This window comes from Lithobates pipiens, unplaced genomic scaffold, assembly GCF_037356315.1.
Source record: "Lithobates pipiens isolate NorthernLeopardFrog02 unplaced genomic scaffold, aLitPip1_a1.2 Scaffold_25, whole genome shotgun sequence".
In the NCBI taxonomy this organism is placed as follows: Eukaryota; Metazoa; Chordata; class Amphibia; order Anura; family Ranidae; genus Lithobates; species Lithobates pipiens.
The window spans coordinates 110,519,600-110,537,740 of NW_027507787.1; the positions used below are offsets into that span (position 1 = coordinate 110,519,600).

Below are 18,141 nucleotides of genomic sequence, written 5' to 3' on the forward strand. Positions count from 1 at the left end.
CCAGAGGAGAGAGCGGACTCAGTAATTAAAATGCAGCTGCAACACCTTGAGGATTCCAGGGGGGCACTTGACCCCCCTTGCCCCCTGCTGCGGATGCCCATGGATACCGGTGTATACTGTGCTGTGCCGGAGGCACACAACACCAACTAACTCCTGCAGATGGCAGATGGCTCAATTAGAGAAGAGCAAAATAGGTGGATAAAGGTGTATACTGCGCTCAGGGCACACAGACAACACAGAGAAACTCCTGCAGATGGCTGATAGCTCAATTACAGAAGAGCAATAAAGCTAAATAGGTGGATAATGGACGGTGTATACTGCGTTGAAGGTACACAGAGAACACCCACTAACTCCTGCAGACACCAACACACTACACAAGGCCGCCGCGCTGGCGGCCTTATATAGTGTGGGGAGTGTACTACACAGCCTGAGCTATGATTGGTTCATGGCTCTCCTCGTTGCCGGCGCTGTGATTGGCCAAGCATATGGGGTCACAATGCATGCTTGGCCAATCATGAGCCAGCAATGCACTGCGATGACGCAGTGCATTGTGGGCCGTGAGCGCCACACAAATTTGGCACGAACGGCCCACAGAGTTCTGGCTTCGCCGAACGGGCGAACAGCCGGTGTTCAAGTCCAACATGTGTTCGACTCGAACACCAAGCTCATCCCTAATGTACATATGTTGACATTGACAGATCTTTCTAGCTACAGGGACCTGTAGTCAGGATGTACACATTATGTATATGGTTTCTGTTTGTGAAAGAAAATATATAAATCATCTTTTTTTGATACCACATATTTATTTGTACAAAGCCCTTTTCCAGCTGTATTTGCTTTTTCCCCTTCCCATTTTTGCTTATGGGATGCCCTTGCTCCTGGGTGCAGGACCAATTTTTGTTTTTCTAGACGATGGGGACACGGCTGCTTTTAAGAGGGAGGTGAGTATAGCACCCTCTAGTGTGAGAGTAGAAAAAAAGCATATTTCTGGCCAGGAATAACCTGAATCATGAAATTGGGTCTGGGCTACTAGAGGCCAGGGCTGGATGACTCCTCTTGGCAGCTCTCTGGTGCCTCCCCATGGTGTCTAGAAGGTTGAAGAATCTTCTAGAACTAGAAGGTAGGGGTTAGGAAGGGCTGACATGAATGTTTATGGGGTTCCCAGAAGTGGGTTGACAAAGGACTGAGACAACCCCATAAATAGACATGGGCCATACCAGCAAGGGAGTTGGGTGGAAGATGGAGAGGCAGTGCTGAGGAGAGGCTGTTGGTGGCCCTTGATGAAACCCCTACCGGGAAGGGGTGGTAGCTCAGGCCAGGGGCTCAGGAAAGCTGGCTTAGAAGGATCCTGACTCAGAAGGCAGTGAAAGAATCCATGCCGGAGAGGCAGAGGGAAGGAGCAAGGAGAGACAGTGAGTAGATCAGTGCGGTGCAGGGATGGACAAGGTGAGAGCCTGCCATCTGCAGCAGGCCTCTCTGGAAGACCGCATAGTGCGAAGTCTTCATCTATCCTTGCTCTAGGACAGTGATGGTGAACATTGGCACCCCAGATGTTTTGGAACTACATTTCCCGTGATGCTCATGCACTCTGCAGTGTAGTTGAGCATCATGGGAAATGTAGTTCCAAAAATCTGGGGTGAGAAGGTTTCCCTTGTTTCCCAATGTGACCATCTTGGCGTTTGTCAAGAGGGCTGAGGCTGCCCAAAAAGATTGCCTATGGGCACATAACCCTGAAAGCGTCTCATCTCAAAGGCTAGGCAGGGTCGGGCCTGGTTAGTACCTGGGTGGGAGACCGCCACAGGCTTCTTCTTTTTTTTTTTTTTTGCGTTGACTTGTTTTTTTTTCTCTTGTTTCCCAAGGTGACCATCTGTCAAGAGGGTTGAGGGTGCCCAAAGAGATTGCCTATGGCCACATCACCCTGAAAGCAACCGATCTCGTCTGATCTCCGAGCCTAAGCAGGGTCGGGCCTGGTTAGTACCTGGATGGGACACCATAGGCTTCTTTTTTTTGGGGCATTGACCTGTTTTTTTTCCCTTTTTTCCCAAGGTGACCATCTTGGCGTTTGTCAAGAGGGTTGCCAAAGTGATTGCCTATTTCCACATCACCCTGAAAGCGTCTAATCTCGGAGGCTAAGCAGGGTCGGGTCTGTTTACTACCTGAATGGGAGACCGCCTGGGAATACCAGGTGCCGTAGGTTTCACAAGGTGACTATCTTGGAGTTTATCAAGAGGGTTGAGGATGGCCAAAAAGATTACCTATGGCCACATCCCCCTGAAAGCGCCAGATCTCAGAGGCTAGGTAGGGTCGGGCCTCGTTAGTACCTGGATGGGAGAACGCCTAGGAATACCAAGTGCCGTAGGCTTCTATTTTTTTTTTTTTTGGCGTTGACTTGTTTTTTTCCCTTGTTTCCCAAGGTGACCATCTTGGCGTTTTTCAAGACGGTTGAGAGTGCCCAAAGTGATTGAATATGGACACATCTCCCTGAAAGCAACCAATCTCATCTGATCTCTGAGGCTTAGCAAGGTTGGGCCTGGTTTGAACCTGGATGGGAGACCCCCTGGCAATACCAGGTGCAGTAGGCTTTTTTTTAATATGTTGTTGGCGTCGATGACCTGTTTTATTTTTCTGCTTGTTTGCCGACGTGACCATCTTGGCATTTGTCAAGAGGGTTTAGACTGACCAGCAAGATGGCCTACGGCTACATCACCCTGAATGTGCCTTATCTCGTCTGATCTCGGATGCTAAGCAGGGTGTGGCCTGGTTCGTACCTGGATGGGAGACTGCCTGGGAATACCAGGTGGCATAGACTTCTTTATTTTTTTTTTGGGCGTTGACTTGTTAATTTCCCTTGTTTACCAAGGTGACAATCTTGGCGTTTTTCAAGAGGGTTGAGAGTGCCCAAAGCGATTGCCTACAACCACATCTCCCTGAAAGCAACCAATCTCATCTGATCTCGGAGGCTTAGCAGAGTTGGGCCTGGTTAGAACCTGGATGGGAGACCCCCTGGGAATACCAAGTGCCGTAGGTTTCTTTTTTTTTTGGTGTTGACTTGTTTTTTTCCCCTTGTTTCCCAAGTTGACCATCTTGGCGTTTCCCAAGAGGGTTTAGGGTGCCGAAAGAGATTGCCTATGGGCACATGACCCCGAAAGTGCCTGATCTCGGAGGCATAGCAGGGTCGGCTTGGTTAGAACCTGGATGGGAAACCCCCTGGGAATATCAAGTGCCGTAGGTTTCTTTTTTTTTTTCTTTGGCGTCGACTTGTTTTTTTCACTTGTTTCCCAAGGTGACCATCTTGGCATTTCTCAAGAGAGTTGAGGGTGCCGAAAGAGATTTAATACGGCCACATCAGCCTGAAAGTGCCTGATCTTGTCTGATCTCGGAGGCTGAGCAGCGTCTGCCCTGGTTAGTAACAAATGTGAGACCTCCTGGCAATAACCAGTGCCACGAGCTTCTTTTTTTTTTTGGCGTTGACTTGTTTTTTTCCCTACTTTCCCTAGGTGACCATCTTGGCGCTTGTCAAGAGAGTTGAGGGTGCCCAAAGGTATTGCTTATGGTCTCGACACCCTGAAAGCAACCAATCTAGTTTGATCTCAGAGGGTAAGCAGGGTCGGGCCTGGTTAGTACCTGAGTGGGAGACCGCCTGGGAATACAAGGTGCCGTAATTTTTTTTTTTTTGCCATTGACTTGTTTTTTTCCCTTGTTTCTTAAGGTGACCATCTTGGCTTTTGTCAAAGAGGGTTGGGGATACCCAAAGAGATTGCCTACGGCCATATCACCGTGAAAGCGCCCAATCTCGTCTGATCTCGGAGGCTAAGCAGGGTTTGTCAAGAGGGATGAGGGTGCCCAAAAAGATTGCCTATGGGCAGGGTCGGGCCTGGTTAGTACATGGATGGGAGACCGCCTGGGAATACAAGGTGCTGTAGGCTTCCTTTTTTTGGGGGGGGGGGGGCATTGACTTATTTTTTTTCCCCTGTTTCCCAAGGTGATTATCTTGGCATTTGTCAAGACGGTTGAGGACACCCAAAGAGATTTCCTATGGCCACATCACCTTGAAAGCGACCAATCTCGTCTAATCTCGGAGGCTAAGCAGGCTCAGGCCTGGTTAGTACATGGATGGGAGACTGCCTGGGAATACCAGGTAGCATAGGCTTCTTTTTTTTTATTTTAGTTTTTTTGGCGTTTTATTTTCCCTTGTTTTCCATGGTGACTAGCTTGGCATTTGTGAAGGACGTTTAGGGTGCATAAAGAGATTGCATACAGCCACATCACCCTGAAAGCAACAAATCTCGTCTTATCTCGGAGGCTAAGCAGCGTCGGGCCTGATTCGTACCTGGATGGGAGACTGCCTGGGATTATCAGGTGCCATAAATATTTTTTTTGGGCGTTGACTTTTTTTTCCCCTTGTTTCCCAAGGTGATGATCTTGGTGTTTGTCAAGAGAGTTGAGGGTGCCCAAAGCAATTGCCTATGGCCACATCAACCTGAAAGCGCCCCATCTCATCGCATCTCTGAGGCTAAGCAGGGGCTGGCCTGGTTAGTACATAGATGGGAGACCGCCTGAGATTGTCTATGGCCTCATCACCCTGAAAGCTCCAAATCTCGTGTTATCTCGGAGGCTAAGCAGGGTCGGGCCTGATTAGCATCTGGAGGGTAGACCGCCTGGGATTACCAGGAGCTGCAGTCTTATTCTTTTTTTTTTTTTGCGTCGACTTGTTTTTTTCCCTTGTTTCCCAAGGTGACCATCTTGGCGTTTGTCAAACGGGTGGAGGCTGCCCAAAAAGATTGCCTACAGCCACATCACCCTGAAAGCACCTGATCTTGGAGGCTAAGCAGGGTCGGGCCTGGATAGTACCTGGATGGAAGACTGCCTGGGAATTCCAGGTGCCGTAGGCTTCTTTTTTTGTTTTTGTCGTTGACTTGTTTTTTTTCCCTTATTTCCCAAGGTGACCATCTTGGCGTTTGTCAAGAGGGTTGATGGTGCCCAAAGAGATTGCCTACAGCCACATAACCCTGAAAGCACTGGATCTTGGAGGCTAAGCAGGGTTGGGCCTGGTTAGTACCTGCATGGGAGACCATCTGGGAATACCAGGTGCTGTAGGCTTTTTTTTATCTCTGGTTTCCCAAGATGACCTTCTTGGCATTTCTCAAGAGGGTTTTGGGTGCCAGAAGAGATTGCCTATGGCCACACCACTCTGAAAGCACCCAATCTCATCTGGTCTTGAAGGCTAAGCAGAGATGGCCCTGCTTAGTACCTGGATGGGAGACCACCTTTTTTGTGGTTCCCCAAGGTGACCATCTTGGCATTTCTCAAGAGGGTATTCCCAGGTGGTCTCCCATCTAGGTACTAACCAGGCCTGTCCCTGCTTAGCCTCCAAGATCAGATGCTTTCAGGGCGATGTTGCCATAGGCACTCACTTTTGGCACCCTCAACCCTCTTGACAAACACCAAGATGGTCACCTTGGGAAACAAGGGAAGAAAAGAAGTCAACTCTGCCATATTAGCACCTCAAGAAATGAGATAGGCAGTCATAAACTAAAAGATGCGTAAATTCCAGAAAATGTACCATCGTTTTCAGACGCTATAACATTTGCGCAAACCAATAAATATACGCTTATTAACATTACCAAAGGCATGTGGCTGAATAAATTTTGACCTAAAAGTATGAATAAAATTGAGTTTATTGGATTTTTCTTATAACAAAAAGCAGAAAATATCATTTTCTTTCAATATTTTAGATTTTTGCGTTTATATCGCAAAAAAAATAAAAAATAAATTGCAGAGGCAATCAAATACCTTCAAAACAAAGCTCTATTTGTGGGAAAAAAACGATGACCTACGTGACCCACACTGACCTACCAGACATACATACACTGTCCTACGTGACCCACACTGACGTACGTGACATACACTGACCTACACGACACACACTGACCTACCTGACACACACTGACCTGGTACCTGACATATAAACTCTGATTGACTGACCTGACCAGGAGGAGAAAAACTTCATGTGTGCAGGTACTGCAGCAGCAGCTCATCCGTGGTGCTGGTGTGCAAGGCAGCCAGAGGAGAAGAGGAGAGCCACCCGCCCAAGTGGGTATTGATGTGGTGCGGCCACCATATTGTCATTTCTGCCGTCTTCCTGCTCCAGAACAGCGAGCTCGGAGAGGACTAAGATTGGAGGAGTGTAGGCTAAGGGAGCCGCTGCGAATGCAGCTCAGGGTGGTGGCGTCATCCCTTTCTCTCCCTCCTGGGCTCTACACTCCACGTTGCCATAACAGCGGCGGGACAATCCAGACCAGAAGTCGTTGGCAAGGCCCCACGAGCACTAGCGCGGAGGAGGAGGAAGTGCAATCCTCCTCTGCTTTGAATGTTGGGCAGTGTGGACACAGTGGGCAGTGACGTTAATGGTTGCTAGCCGCCAGGCAGCTATAGCAACCAGTGTAAAGTCAGGTGGAAGCGGTGCAGAGCTAAAGCTGGAGCTGGAGCCGGAGCCAGCCTGACCATGGCTCAGTCTGCCCCTGTTCCCTGCATTATGGACTGAGACGAGAGACTCTGGGCTATTGGTCCCAGACTCAGGCCACCCCTAAAGACGCCTCTGTTCACCCCCAAAGTAGGGACATAGAACAGAGTGCAATGGTCGGCAAGTGGTTAAAGCGACGCAGTGCTGAATCGCAAAAAGTGTTCTGGTCTTTGGCCGGCGCTGAAGTAATTAAATGCCCAAAATGGTCCTTGGTGACTAAAAAAGGCCCACTCCTGACCTTTGAATGCCAAAAAGGTCCTCGGTGACCAAAAACAGCTGGGTGTGCTGTTTTTTTTTCACTGGGGCCCATTTTTGGCCTCCAAGGACCAGAAGCGCTGTTTTTGGTCACCAAGGATAATATTTAGCTTAGGAGGGCCGGGCTTTTTTTGGTCACTGAAGACCATTTTTGGTATTCAATGATTGGTTGTTTGTATTGCACAGTGACCTTTCTGAAACCTCTAGCCTCCCTCTTATTTAAAAAAAAAAGCCCACGGTACCTGGTATTCCCAGGCTGTCTCCCATCCAAGTAATTACTAGGCCTGACCCTGCTTAGCATCTGAGATCAAACGAGATCGGGCTGATTCAGGGTGATGTGGCCGTAGGCAATCTTGCTGGCCACTTTCAACCCTCTTGACAAAACACTAAGATGGTCATTTCGGCAAACAGGCAGAAAATTAAAACAGGTCATCGACGCCAACAACATATTAAAAGAAAGCCTGCGTCACCTGGTATTCCCAGGCGGTCTCCCATCCAGGCACTAATCAGGCCCGACCCTGCTTAGCATCCCAGATGAGACAAGATCAGGCGCATTCAGGGTGATGTGGATGTAGGCGAACTTACTTGCCACTCTCAACCTTCTTGACAAACGCCAAGATGGTCACCTCGGCAAGCCAGCAGAAAAATAAAACAAGTCGTCGACACCAACAACATATTTAAAAAAAGCCTACGGCACCTGGTATTCCCAGGCGGTCTGCCATCCAAGTACTATCCAGGCCCGACCCTGCTTAGCATCCCAGATCAGACAAGATCGGGCGCATTCTGGGTGAGGTGGCTGTAGGCACTCTTACTTGCCACTCTCAACCCTCTTGACAAACGCCAAGATGGTCACCACGGCAAACAAGCAGAAAATATAACAGGTCATCGACGCCAACAACATATTTAAAAAAAAGCCTACGGCACCTGCTATTCCCAGGCCGTCTCCCATCCAGGTACTAACCAGGCCCGACCATGCTTAGCATTCGAGCTCAAACGAGATCGGGCACATGCAGGGTGATGTGGCCGTAGGTGATCTTGCTGGCCACTCTCAACCCTCTGATCAAACGCCAAGATGGTCACCTCGGCAAACAAGCAGAAAAAAAAAAAAAGTCGTCAACACCAACAACATATTAAAAAAAAGCCAACAGCACATGGTATTCCCAGGAGGTCTCCCATCCAGGTACTATCCAGGCTTGACCCTGCTTAGCATCTGAGATTAGATGAGATCAGGCACACTCAGGGTGATGTGGCCATAGGAGATCTTGCTGGCCCCTCTCAACCGACGCCAAGATGGTCACCTCGGCAAAGAAGCAGAAAATAAAACGTCGTCGACTCCAACAATAAATTTTAAAAAAAGCCTATGGAACCTGGCATTTGCAGGCGGTCTCCCATCCAAGTACTAACCAGGCCCGTCCCTGCTTAGCATCCAAAATCAGACGAGATCGGGCTTATTCAGGGTGATGTGGCCGTAGGCGCTCTTGCTGGCCAATCTCAACTCTCTTGACAAACGCCAAGATGATAACCTCGGCAAATAAGCAGAAAAATAAAACAGGTCGTCGACGCCAACAACATATTAAAAAAAAGCCTGCAGCATCTGGTATTCCCAAGCGGTCTCCCATCCAGGTACTAACCAGGCCTGACCCTACTTAGCATCCGAGATGAGACGAGATCGCTTGCATTCAGGGTGATGTGGCCGTAGGGGATCTTGCTTGCCACTCTCAACCCTCTTGACAAACGCCAAGATGGTAACCTCTGCAAACAAGCAGAATAATAAAACAGGTCATCGATGCCAACATATTAAAAAAAGCCTACAGCACCTGGTATTTCCAGGCGGTCTCCCATCCAGGCACTAATCAGGCCCGACCCTGCTTAGCATTGGACATCAGACGAGATCGGTGCATTCAGGGTGAATTGGCCACAGGTGATCTTGCTGGCCACTTTCAAACCTCTTGACAAACGCCAAGATGGTAACCTCTGCAAACAAGCAGAATAATAAAACAGGTCGTCGAGGCCAACAACATATTAAAAAAAGTCTACGCCACACGATATTCCCAGGCTGTCTCCCATCCAGGTACTAACCAAGCCCGACCCTGCTTAGCATCCAAGATCAGACGAGATCGAGTGCATACAGGGTGATGTGGGCATAGCCGATCTTGCTAGCCACTCTAAACCCTCTTGACAAACGCCAAGATGGTCACCTTGCAAACAAGCAGAAAAATAAAACAGGTCGTCGACGCCAACATATTAAAAAAAAGCCTAAGGTACCTAGTATTCCCAGGCCGTCTCCCATCCAGGTACTAACCAGGCCCGACCTTGCTTAGCATCTGAGATCAGACAAGATCAGGCGCATTCAGGGGGATGTGGCCATAGGCAATCTTCTTGGCCACTCTCAACCCTCTTAACAAACGCCAAGATGGTCACCTCGCAAACAAGTCGAAAAATAAAACAGGTCGTCGACGCCAACAACATATTAAAAAAAAAAGCCTACGGAACCTGGTATTCCCAGGCGGTCTCCCATCCAGGTACTAACCAGGCACGACTCTGCTTGGTATCTAAGATCAGACAAGATCGGGCACATTCAGGGTGATGTGGCCGTAGGCGATCTTATTAGCCACTCTCAACCCTCTTGACAAACGCCAAGATGGTCACCTTGGCAAACAAGCAGAGAAATAAAACAGGTCGTCCACGGCAACAGCATATTAAAAAAAAGCCTATGGCACCCGATATTCCCAGGTGGTCTCCCATCCAGGTATTAAGCACGCCCGACCCTGATTAGCATCCAAGATGAGATGAGATCGGGTGAGATCGAGCGCATTCAGGGTGATGTGGCCATAGGCAATCTTGCTGACCACTCTCAACCCTCTTGACAAACGCTAAGATGGTCACCTCGGCAACAAGCAGAAAAATAAAACAGGTCACCGACGCCAACAACATATTAAAAAAGCCTACGGCACCTGGTACTCCAAGGCTGTCTCCCTTCCTGGCACTAACCAGCATCTGAGATCAGGCGACATCGGGTGCATTCAGAGTGATGTGGCCACAGGCGATCTTGTTGCCCACTCTCAACCCTCTTGACAAACGCCAAGATGGTCACCTCGGCAAACAAGCAGAAAAATAAAACAGGTCGTTGACGCCAACAACATATTAAAAAACCCTACGGCACCTGGTAATCGCAGGCGGTCTCCCATCCCGGTACTAACCAGGCCCGACCCTGCTTAGCATCCAAGATCAGACGAGATCTGGCACATTCAGGGTGATGTGGGTGTAGGCGATCTTGCTGGCCACTCTCAACCCTCTTGACAAACGCCAAAATGGTCACCTCGGCAAACAAGCAGAAAAATAAAACAGGTCATCGATACCAACAACATATTAAAAAAAACCTACATCGCCTGTTTTTCCCAGGCGGTCTCCCATCCAGGGACTAACCAGGCCCGACCCTGATTAGCATCCGAGATCAGAGGAGATCGGGCGCATTCAGGGTGATGTGGCCGTAAGGCCATCTTGCTGGCCACTCTCAACCGTCTTGACAAACGCCAAGATGGTCACCTCGGCAAACAAGCAGAAAAATAAAACAGGTCGTCAACACCAACATATTAAAAAGAAACGGCACCTGGTATTCCTAGATGGTCTCCCATCTAGGAACTAACCAGGCCCAACCCTGCTTGGCATCAGAGATCAGAAGAGATCAGGAACATTCAGGGTGATGTGGCCAAAGGGGATCTTGCTGGCTACTCTCAACCCACTTGACAAACGCCAAATGGACACCTGGGCAAACAAGCAGAAAAATAAAATAGGTCGTTGACGCTAACAACATATTAAAAAAAAAGCCTACTGCACCTAGTATTCTTAGGCGGTCTCCTATCCAGGTACTAACCAGGCCCGACCCTGCTTAGTATCCGAGATCAGGAACATTCAGGGTGATGTGGCCATAGGCGATCTTGTTGGCCACTCTCAACCCTCTTGACAAACGCCAAGATGGTCACCTCGGCAAACAAGCAAAAAAATAAAACAGGTCGTCGACGCCACCAACTTATAAAAAAAAAGCCTATGGCACCTGGTATCCCCAGGCGGTCTCCCATCCAGGTACTAACCAAGCCCGACCCTGCTTAGCATGCAAGATCAGACGAGATTGGGAACATTCAGGGTGATGTAGCTGTAGGCCATTTTTATGGCCACTCTCAACCCTCTTGACAAACGCCAAGATGGTTACCTCAGCAAACAAGCAGAAAAATAAAACAGTTCGTTGACACCAACAACATATTAAAAAAAAGATTACGGCCCCTGGTATTCCCAGGCGGTCTCTCATCCAGGTACTAACCAGGCCCAACCCTGCTTAGCATCCAAAATCAGATGAGATCGAGAACATTCAGGGTGATGTGGCAGTAGGGGAACTTGCTGGCCACTCTCAACCATCTTGACAAACGCCAAGATGGTCACCTCGGCAAAACAAGCAGAAAAATAAAATAGGTCGTCGACGTCAACAACATATTAAAAAAAGCCTACGGCACCTGGTATTCCCAGGTGGTCTTCCATTCAGGTACTAAGCAGGCCCGACGCTGCTTAGCATCTGAGATCAGATGAGATCGGGAACATTCAGGGTGATGTGGCCATAGGGGTTCTTGCTGGCCACTCTCAACCCTCTTGACAAACGCTAAGATGGTCACCTCAGCAATCAAGCAGAAAAATAAAACAGGTCGTCGACGCCAACAATATATTAAAAAAAGCCTACGGCACCTAGTATTCCCAGGCCGTGTCCCATCCAGGTACTAACCAGGCCTGACCCTGCTTAGCATCGGAGATCGGGCGCATTCAGGGTGATGTGGCCGTAAGGCCATCTTGCTGGCCACTCTCAACCCTCTTGACAAACGCCAAGACGGTCACATCGGCAATCAAGCAGAAAAATAAAACAGGTCGTCGACGCCAACAACATATTTAAAAAAAAAAACGGCACCTGGTTATCCTAGACGGTCTCCCATCTAGGAACTAACCAGGCCTGACCCTGCTTAGCATCCGAGATCAGACGAGATCAGGAACATTCAGGGTGATGTGGCCGAAGGGGATCTTGCGGTCTACTCTCAACCCACTTGACAAACGCCAAATGGACACCTGGGCAAACAAGCAAGAGTGGCCAGCAAGATTGCCTACAGCCACATCACCTAGAATGCGCCCGATCTCATCTGATCTCGGATGCTAAGTAGGGTCGGGCATGGTTAGTGCCTGGATAGGAGACCGCCTGGGAATACCAGGTGCCGTAGGCTTTTTTTAATATGTTGTTGACGTCGACGACCTGTTTTATTTTTCTGCTTATTTGCCGAGGTGACCATCTTGGCATTTGTCAAGAGGGTTGAGAGTGGCCAGCAAGATTGCCTACGGCCACATCCCCCTGAATGCTTCCAATCTTTGATGCTAAGCAGGGTCGGGCTTGGTTAGTACCTGGATGGTAGACCACCTGGAAATACCAGGTGCCGTATGCTTTTTTTTTTTTTTATATGTTGTTGGCGTCAACGACCTGATTTATTTTTCCGCTTGTTTGCTAAGGTGACTATCTTGCCGTTTGTCAAGAGGGTTGAGAGTGGCCAGCAAGATCGCCTATGGCTACATAGCCCTGAATGCGCCCAATCTCGTCTGATCTTGGATGCTAAGCAGGGTCGGGCCTGGTTAGTACCTGGATGGGAGACCGCCTGGGGATACCAGGTGCAGTAGGCTTTTTTTTTTATATGTTGTTGGCGTCAACAACCTGTTTTATTTTTCTGCTTGTTTGCCAGGGTGACCATCTTGGCGTTTTTCAAGAGGATTGAGAGTGGCCAGCAAGATTGCCTAAGGCCATTTCACCCTGAATGCGCCCTATCTCGGTTGATCTCGGATACTAAGCAGGGTCGGGCCTGGTTAGTACCTGGATGGGAGACAACCTGGGAATATCAGGTGCCGCAGGCTTTTTTTAAATATGTTGTTGACGTCGACGACCTATTTTATTTTTCTGCTTGTTTGCCGAGGTGACCATCTTGGCGTTTGTCAAGAGGATTGAGAGTGGCCAACAAGGTCCCCTATGGCCAGATCACCCTGAATGTTCCTGATCTAGTCTGATCGCGGATGCTAAGCAGGGTCCTTCCTGGTTAGTACCTGGATGGGAGACCCCCTGGGAATACCAGGTGCCATTGGCTTTTTTTTAATATGTTGTTAGCGTCAACGACCTATTTTATTTTTCTGCTTGTTTGCCCAGGTGTCCATTTGGCGTTTGTCAAGTGGGTTGAGAGTTGCCACCAAGATCGCCTACGGCCACATCACCCTGAATGTTCCCGATCTTTAGTGATCTCGGATGCTTAGAAGGGTCGGGGTTGGTTAGAACCTGGATGGGAGACCGCCTGGGAATACCAGGTGGCGTGCGTTTTTTTTCAATATGTTGTAGGCGTCAAAGACCTGTTTTATTTTTCTGCTTGTTTGCTGAGGTGACCATCTTGGCATTTGTCAAGAGGGTAGAGAGTGGCCAGCAAGATCACCTACGGTCACATCACCCTGAATTCGCCCGATCTCGTCTGATCTCGGATGCTAAGCAGGGTCGGGCCTGGTTAGTACCTGGATGGGAGATTGCATGAGGATACCAGGTGCCGTAGGCTTTTTTTCAATAAGTTGGTGGCGTCGACGACCTGTTCCTGGCGGGCTCTGCAGCTGGACCATGCGAACGCGCCTGAGCTCATCCCTAGTGGAGAGGGTGATACAGGGACAAGGTTGCAAGCCAAAGCTTTGAACTTTTACTATATGCTGCAGTGGTATAACTTGATATAATATACAAAGCTTGGTTTGGTTCCATGGTGGTGGCTGGATGGAGGGTAAGCAGACTTTATTGAAAGGCGTGAGCCATAGTACATGGAAATACAGTTTGTGATCCAAATCTAACATTGTCTTACCTTCTTGATGTCAGGTAGCCATTGTACCCTTAGACAAACTGAATGTGAGGATCCACCTTCTCCAACACATCCCTGAATCAGTGAGTGAGTATCTGATTCATTACTGGTGTTGCTGTTGCTAAGGTTAACCCTATAACCCAGCACAATGTTCTGCCAGATTTGTTTCTAGGTCTTATAATATAAATACTATTTTGACAAAAGTATTGGGACACCTGCCTTTACATGCACATGAACTTTAATGGCATTCCATTCTTAGTCTGTAGGGTTCAGTATTGAGTTGGCCCACCCTTTACAGCTATAAAACTTGGTTCACACTAGTGTGAACTGGAAACGGGTTTCCCCACTGCCAATTTGCATATCAGGAGATTGTGACTGGCTCTCTATGGAATAGGGTTGCCACCTCATGCCTTTAAAACCGAATACATATTAATTGCACAGTTTCTGTGGCTGATTAAGGTGATAATTAAACTCACTTGGTGCCTTATCTGCATGAAATTAGCCTCAGAACCTATGTAATTCATATGTGTTCAGGTTTAAAGGGATGAGGTGGCAACTCTACTATGGAGCCTGTTCACGTATCTCCGGTGGCTGTGGAGCGGCTTGCACAGGGGTCCTGTGCGTCTTTGGCTCCATTTCAGGGAAGAATTCAGGTAAAAATTTGGCCTCACTGGACCTAGAGTTGCCACCTCATCCCTTTAAACCCAAACACATATGAATTACACAGGTTCTGAAACCAATTTAATGCAGATAAGGCACCAAGTGAGTTTAATTACCACCTGAATCAGCCACAGAACCCGTGAAATTCACATGTGTTTGGCTTTAAAGGGATGAGAGGGCAACTCTAAGCCCTTGTACACACGGTCGGACATTCCGACAACCAAATCCGTCGGAATTTGTCCGTCGGATTTTGTCCGAAACTGTTGTACACACACACACGGTCAGACTAAGTTGTCGGAAAATCCGATCGTTCAGAACGTGATGACGTTATTTCGTTACGACGGGACTACGTTCAGGCTAGTAGCCAATAGCTTTGATGTAGGAATTTGATCTGAGCATGCGTGGCACTTTGTCTCCGATCGGAATTCTCTACACATGATCGGAATATGTCCGATCGGAGCATTTTGTCGGAAAATATTTCCGGCAAGTTGGAAAATTTGGTCCAACGGATATTCCAACGGAAACAGTCCGATACAGACCACACACAGTCGGAATATCCTACAAAATGCTACGATCGGACACATTCCATCGGAATCTCCGATCGTGTGTACAAGGGCTAACAGTCCATTCATAAAGGAGCAACTTTGGATCCGACTTGAAGTCGCCCCAAGTTGCCTCAAGTCGCGCAACATGATAAAATCAATGTAAGTGAATGAGAGCTGTCTTAATGTACACTACTGAAGTCGCTCCGACTTCAGAATAGGTTCCTGTACTACATCAATCCGACTTCTAGGCTACTTGTACCCATTGATTTCAATAGAATTTGCCTCCAAGTCTGATCCCCTGTCTTAACTGAAGCAACTTTCCAGGAAGTAAAAATAGGCAAACCCCTCCCTCCCACAGAGCTGATTAGTATGTGATTGACCACTGGTAAAGTCCCCTGTCCTGGAAGCAACTTCAAGTTGCCTCAAGTCGTGCTGTGATTCATACTCAAGTCGTGTCCAAGTTGCCTCCCAAAGTCTTGCTCGAAGTCATGTTGCCCCTGTGTGAATGGACTATAACTGGACCCCTGCTGCGAGCCACATCTGTCTACCAAGCCTTAAGCCTCATACACATGATCGAATTGTTGGCCAACAAAACGTCAGACTTTTGTCCGACAGGAGTGTCCCGTGAACTTGTCCTGCATACAAGATTGTACACAATTGTCGGCCAACAAACACGAATGCAGTGATGTACTACATGGAATTTCAGCTCTTGAGCGCCACCCTTTGGGCACCTTCTGCTAATGTCGTGTTTGGTGAGCATTGATTCCGCTCATGCGTGTTTGTACTTTGGACTTTTGTGCGACGAGCTTGTGTACATACGATGCAAAAATCTGACAACAGACCGTTGTCTGCCAAAAATTTACTAGCATGTCATATAACATTTGTTGTGATTGGACACAGCTGATCACGTGGTAAAGAACCTATGTCAGAGGCTCTTTAGCTTGATCGAAGATGCGGTATGTCAAAGTGACACACCACACCACCAATCACTGCGATGCATGGCCTCACGGGCACACAATAGCGTCTTATCCTGTTGGACGCCATATGTTGCCCAGTCAGGATAATGAAACCACTTCTCAGATGTAATTTTGTTATATGGCGGGTGGGAAGGGGTTAACCACATGCTGACCGCACTATAACCAAAATATTGGTCTTGTGTTTGTGGACTTAGGAAGGACACACTACACTATAATCCCACTATACTGACACAGTACACTATACTCCCACCATACTGAAACCCTACACTGAAACTACACAATATTGACATACTGTACTCAAATTATACTCACACTATACTAACACTTTCCCCTGAGCCACAATAACACACTAACTCTCTAGTAGCAAACTGAGCCCTGCTCTATCTATCGCCACTTCAACAATACACTGCAAAAGCTTCCTGTGGGAAGGAACCTTTTATAGTGTGGGTTGGGACTATGATCACTGAGAAATCATTGAGCAAAGTCTTCATGACTTTGTCCAATCATGGCTCTGACAGTGTTCTGTGCACTGCTTAGGTGAAGCTTTGCACCTGACCAGTGGTCAGATGCATTGCTTCAGCCAATCAGGGCCCTACTATGCACTGTGCATTGTAGGGTGCTTGGCGGGCGAACATCCCACAGAGAGCCCCACAAATTCAGGTGTTCGCCAAACAGTTGATGTTCGGGCCGAACTTTTGCTTGACTCAACTGTTCACCAAACTCTAGCTGCAAACAAGGGTCTGCTACCCCTTAAATTCCTTTCTTGTGGACTAATTCCCTAATCTGCTTCCAGTGATGTTGTCCTGAAGAAGATCCTTGGGTGAGGCCTAGGGTTGCCACCTGTCCGGGATTCACCTGGACAGTACGGGTTTTGAAACATGGGCCCGGGTCTCTGACCACCTGAGACCCGGGCACATTATTCATTTCAGACCCGTCAGTGACTCCCTTCCTGCGCGGCCGCGTCTCCTCCATTTCGGGGTCCGCAGCGGCGTAGCGCTTATTCATTTATGCTCCTGTTTAGCTGTGTGAGACTCTGAGTACAGGACGGGAGTCGGGACACAGAGGCAGAGGCGGAGCCTCCATGGTGCTCTCCTCCAATCCCCTGGCTGGCTGTAGAAGGAACAAGGAGGTGGGCGGAGCCTCCCCATTCCCTGCTGCTCTGGAATGTGTGCAGAGATCGCGCTGGGACTGCAGCCAAGCTTGTAAGGTAAGATTTTTTATTGTCAGGTTTTCAAAGTACTCTCACCTCTCTTCCCCCCACCATAACCCCCCTCCCCCCACCATACACTATACATACACCCCTCCCCCACCATACATTATACATACACCCCCCTCCCCCAATATACACCTCCCTCCCCCACCATATATTATACATACGCCCCCCTCCCCCCACCATACTCTATACATACACCCCTCTGCCCTACTGACACCGTCCACTGCCCTACTGACACCGTCCACTGCCCTACTGACACCGTCCACTGCCCTACTGACACCGTCCACTGCCCTACTGACACCGTCCTCTGCCCTATTGACACCGTCCTCTGCCCTACTGACACCGTCCACTGCTCTACTGACACCGCCCTCTGCCCTACTGACACCGTCCTCTGCCCTACTGACACCGTCCACTGCCCTACTGACACCGTCCACTGCCCTACTGACACCGTCCACTGTCCTACTGACACCATTTACTGCTCTACTGACACCATTTACTGCCCTACTGACACCGTCCTCTGCCCTACTGACACCGTCCTCTGCCCTACTGACACCGACCTCTGCCCTACTGACACCATTTACTGCTCTACTGACACCGTCCTCTGCCCTACTGACACCATTTACTGCTCTACTGACACCGTCCACTGCTCTACTGACACCTTCCACTGCTCTACTGACACCATTTACTGCTCTACTGACACCATCCTCTGGTCTACTGATACCATTTACTTCTCTACTGACACCGTCCTCTGCTCTACTGACACCGTCCTCTGCTCTACTGACACCATTTACTGCTCCACTGCTCTACTGACACCGTCCTCTGCCCTACTGACACCGTCCTCTGCCCTACTGACACCGTCCTCTGCTCTACTGACACCGTCCTCTGCTCTACTGACACCATCCACTGTCCTACTGACACCATTTACTGCTTTACTGACACCATTTACTGCCCTACTGACACAGTTTACTGCCCTACTGACACCGTTTACTGCTCTACTGACACTGTCCACTGCTCTACTGACACCATTTACACACACTCCTCCCCCACCATACACCCCCCTCCCCCC

At 48.8% G+C, this 18,141-nt stretch overlaps 19 pseudogenes; 7 read left to right on the forward strand and 12 right to left on the reverse strand.

Annotated features, from left to right (window-relative positions):
- The first annotated feature begins 3,759 nt into the window (after positions 1–3,759).
- LOC143932111 (5S ribosomal RNA) lies at positions 3,760–3,926 on the forward strand (annotated as a pseudogene).
- An 857-nt stretch (positions 3,927–4,783) lies between these two features.
- Positions 4,784–4,892, forward strand: LOC143931743 (5S ribosomal RNA; annotated as a pseudogene).
- A 99-nt stretch (positions 4,893–4,991) lies between these two features.
- LOC143932034 (5S ribosomal RNA) lies at positions 4,992–5,100 on the forward strand (annotated as a pseudogene).
- Positions 5,101–7,463: 2,363 nt separating this feature from the next.
- On the reverse strand, positions 7,464–7,582 carry LOC143931217 (5S ribosomal RNA; annotated as a pseudogene).
- A 108-nt stretch (positions 7,583–7,690) lies between these two features.
- Positions 7,691–7,809, reverse strand: LOC143931137 (5S ribosomal RNA; annotated as a pseudogene).
- A 108-nt stretch (positions 7,810–7,917) lies between these two features.
- Positions 7,918–8,036, reverse strand: LOC143932642 (5S ribosomal RNA; annotated as a pseudogene).
- Positions 8,037–8,133: 97 nt separating this feature from the next.
- On the reverse strand, positions 8,134–8,252 carry LOC143931667 (5S ribosomal RNA; annotated as a pseudogene).
- Positions 8,253–8,808: 556 nt separating this feature from the next.
- On the reverse strand, positions 8,809–8,927 carry LOC143932668 (5S ribosomal RNA; annotated as a pseudogene).
- A 104-nt stretch (positions 8,928–9,031) lies between these two features.
- On the reverse strand, positions 9,032–9,150 carry LOC143931192 (5S ribosomal RNA; annotated as a pseudogene).
- Positions 9,151–9,259: 109 nt separating this feature from the next.
- On the reverse strand, positions 9,260–9,378 carry LOC143931204 (5S ribosomal RNA; annotated as a pseudogene).
- A 551-nt stretch (positions 9,379–9,929) lies between these two features.
- On the reverse strand, positions 9,930–10,048 carry LOC143931972 (5S ribosomal RNA; annotated as a pseudogene).
- A 107-nt stretch (positions 10,049–10,155) lies between these two features.
- LOC143931148 (5S ribosomal RNA) lies at positions 10,156–10,274 on the reverse strand (annotated as a pseudogene).
- Positions 10,275–10,820: 546 nt separating this feature from the next.
- LOC143931231 (5S ribosomal RNA) lies at positions 10,821–10,939 on the reverse strand (annotated as a pseudogene).
- Positions 10,940–11,047: 108 nt separating this feature from the next.
- Positions 11,048–11,166, reverse strand: LOC143931948 (5S ribosomal RNA; annotated as a pseudogene).
- Positions 11,167–11,274: 108 nt separating this feature from the next.
- Positions 11,275–11,393, reverse strand: LOC143932619 (5S ribosomal RNA; annotated as a pseudogene).
- A 524-nt stretch (positions 11,394–11,917) lies between these two features.
- LOC143931031 (5S ribosomal RNA) lies at positions 11,918–12,036 on the forward strand (annotated as a pseudogene).
- A 329-nt stretch (positions 12,037–12,365) lies between these two features.
- LOC143932349 (5S ribosomal RNA) lies at positions 12,366–12,484 on the forward strand (annotated as a pseudogene).
- Positions 12,485–12,593: 109 nt separating this feature from the next.
- LOC143932135 (5S ribosomal RNA) lies at positions 12,594–12,712 on the forward strand (annotated as a pseudogene).
- A 561-nt stretch (positions 12,713–13,273) lies between these two features.
- On the forward strand, positions 13,274–13,392 carry LOC143932353 (5S ribosomal RNA; annotated as a pseudogene).
- The last annotated feature ends 4,749 nt before the right edge of the window (positions 13,393–18,141 follow it).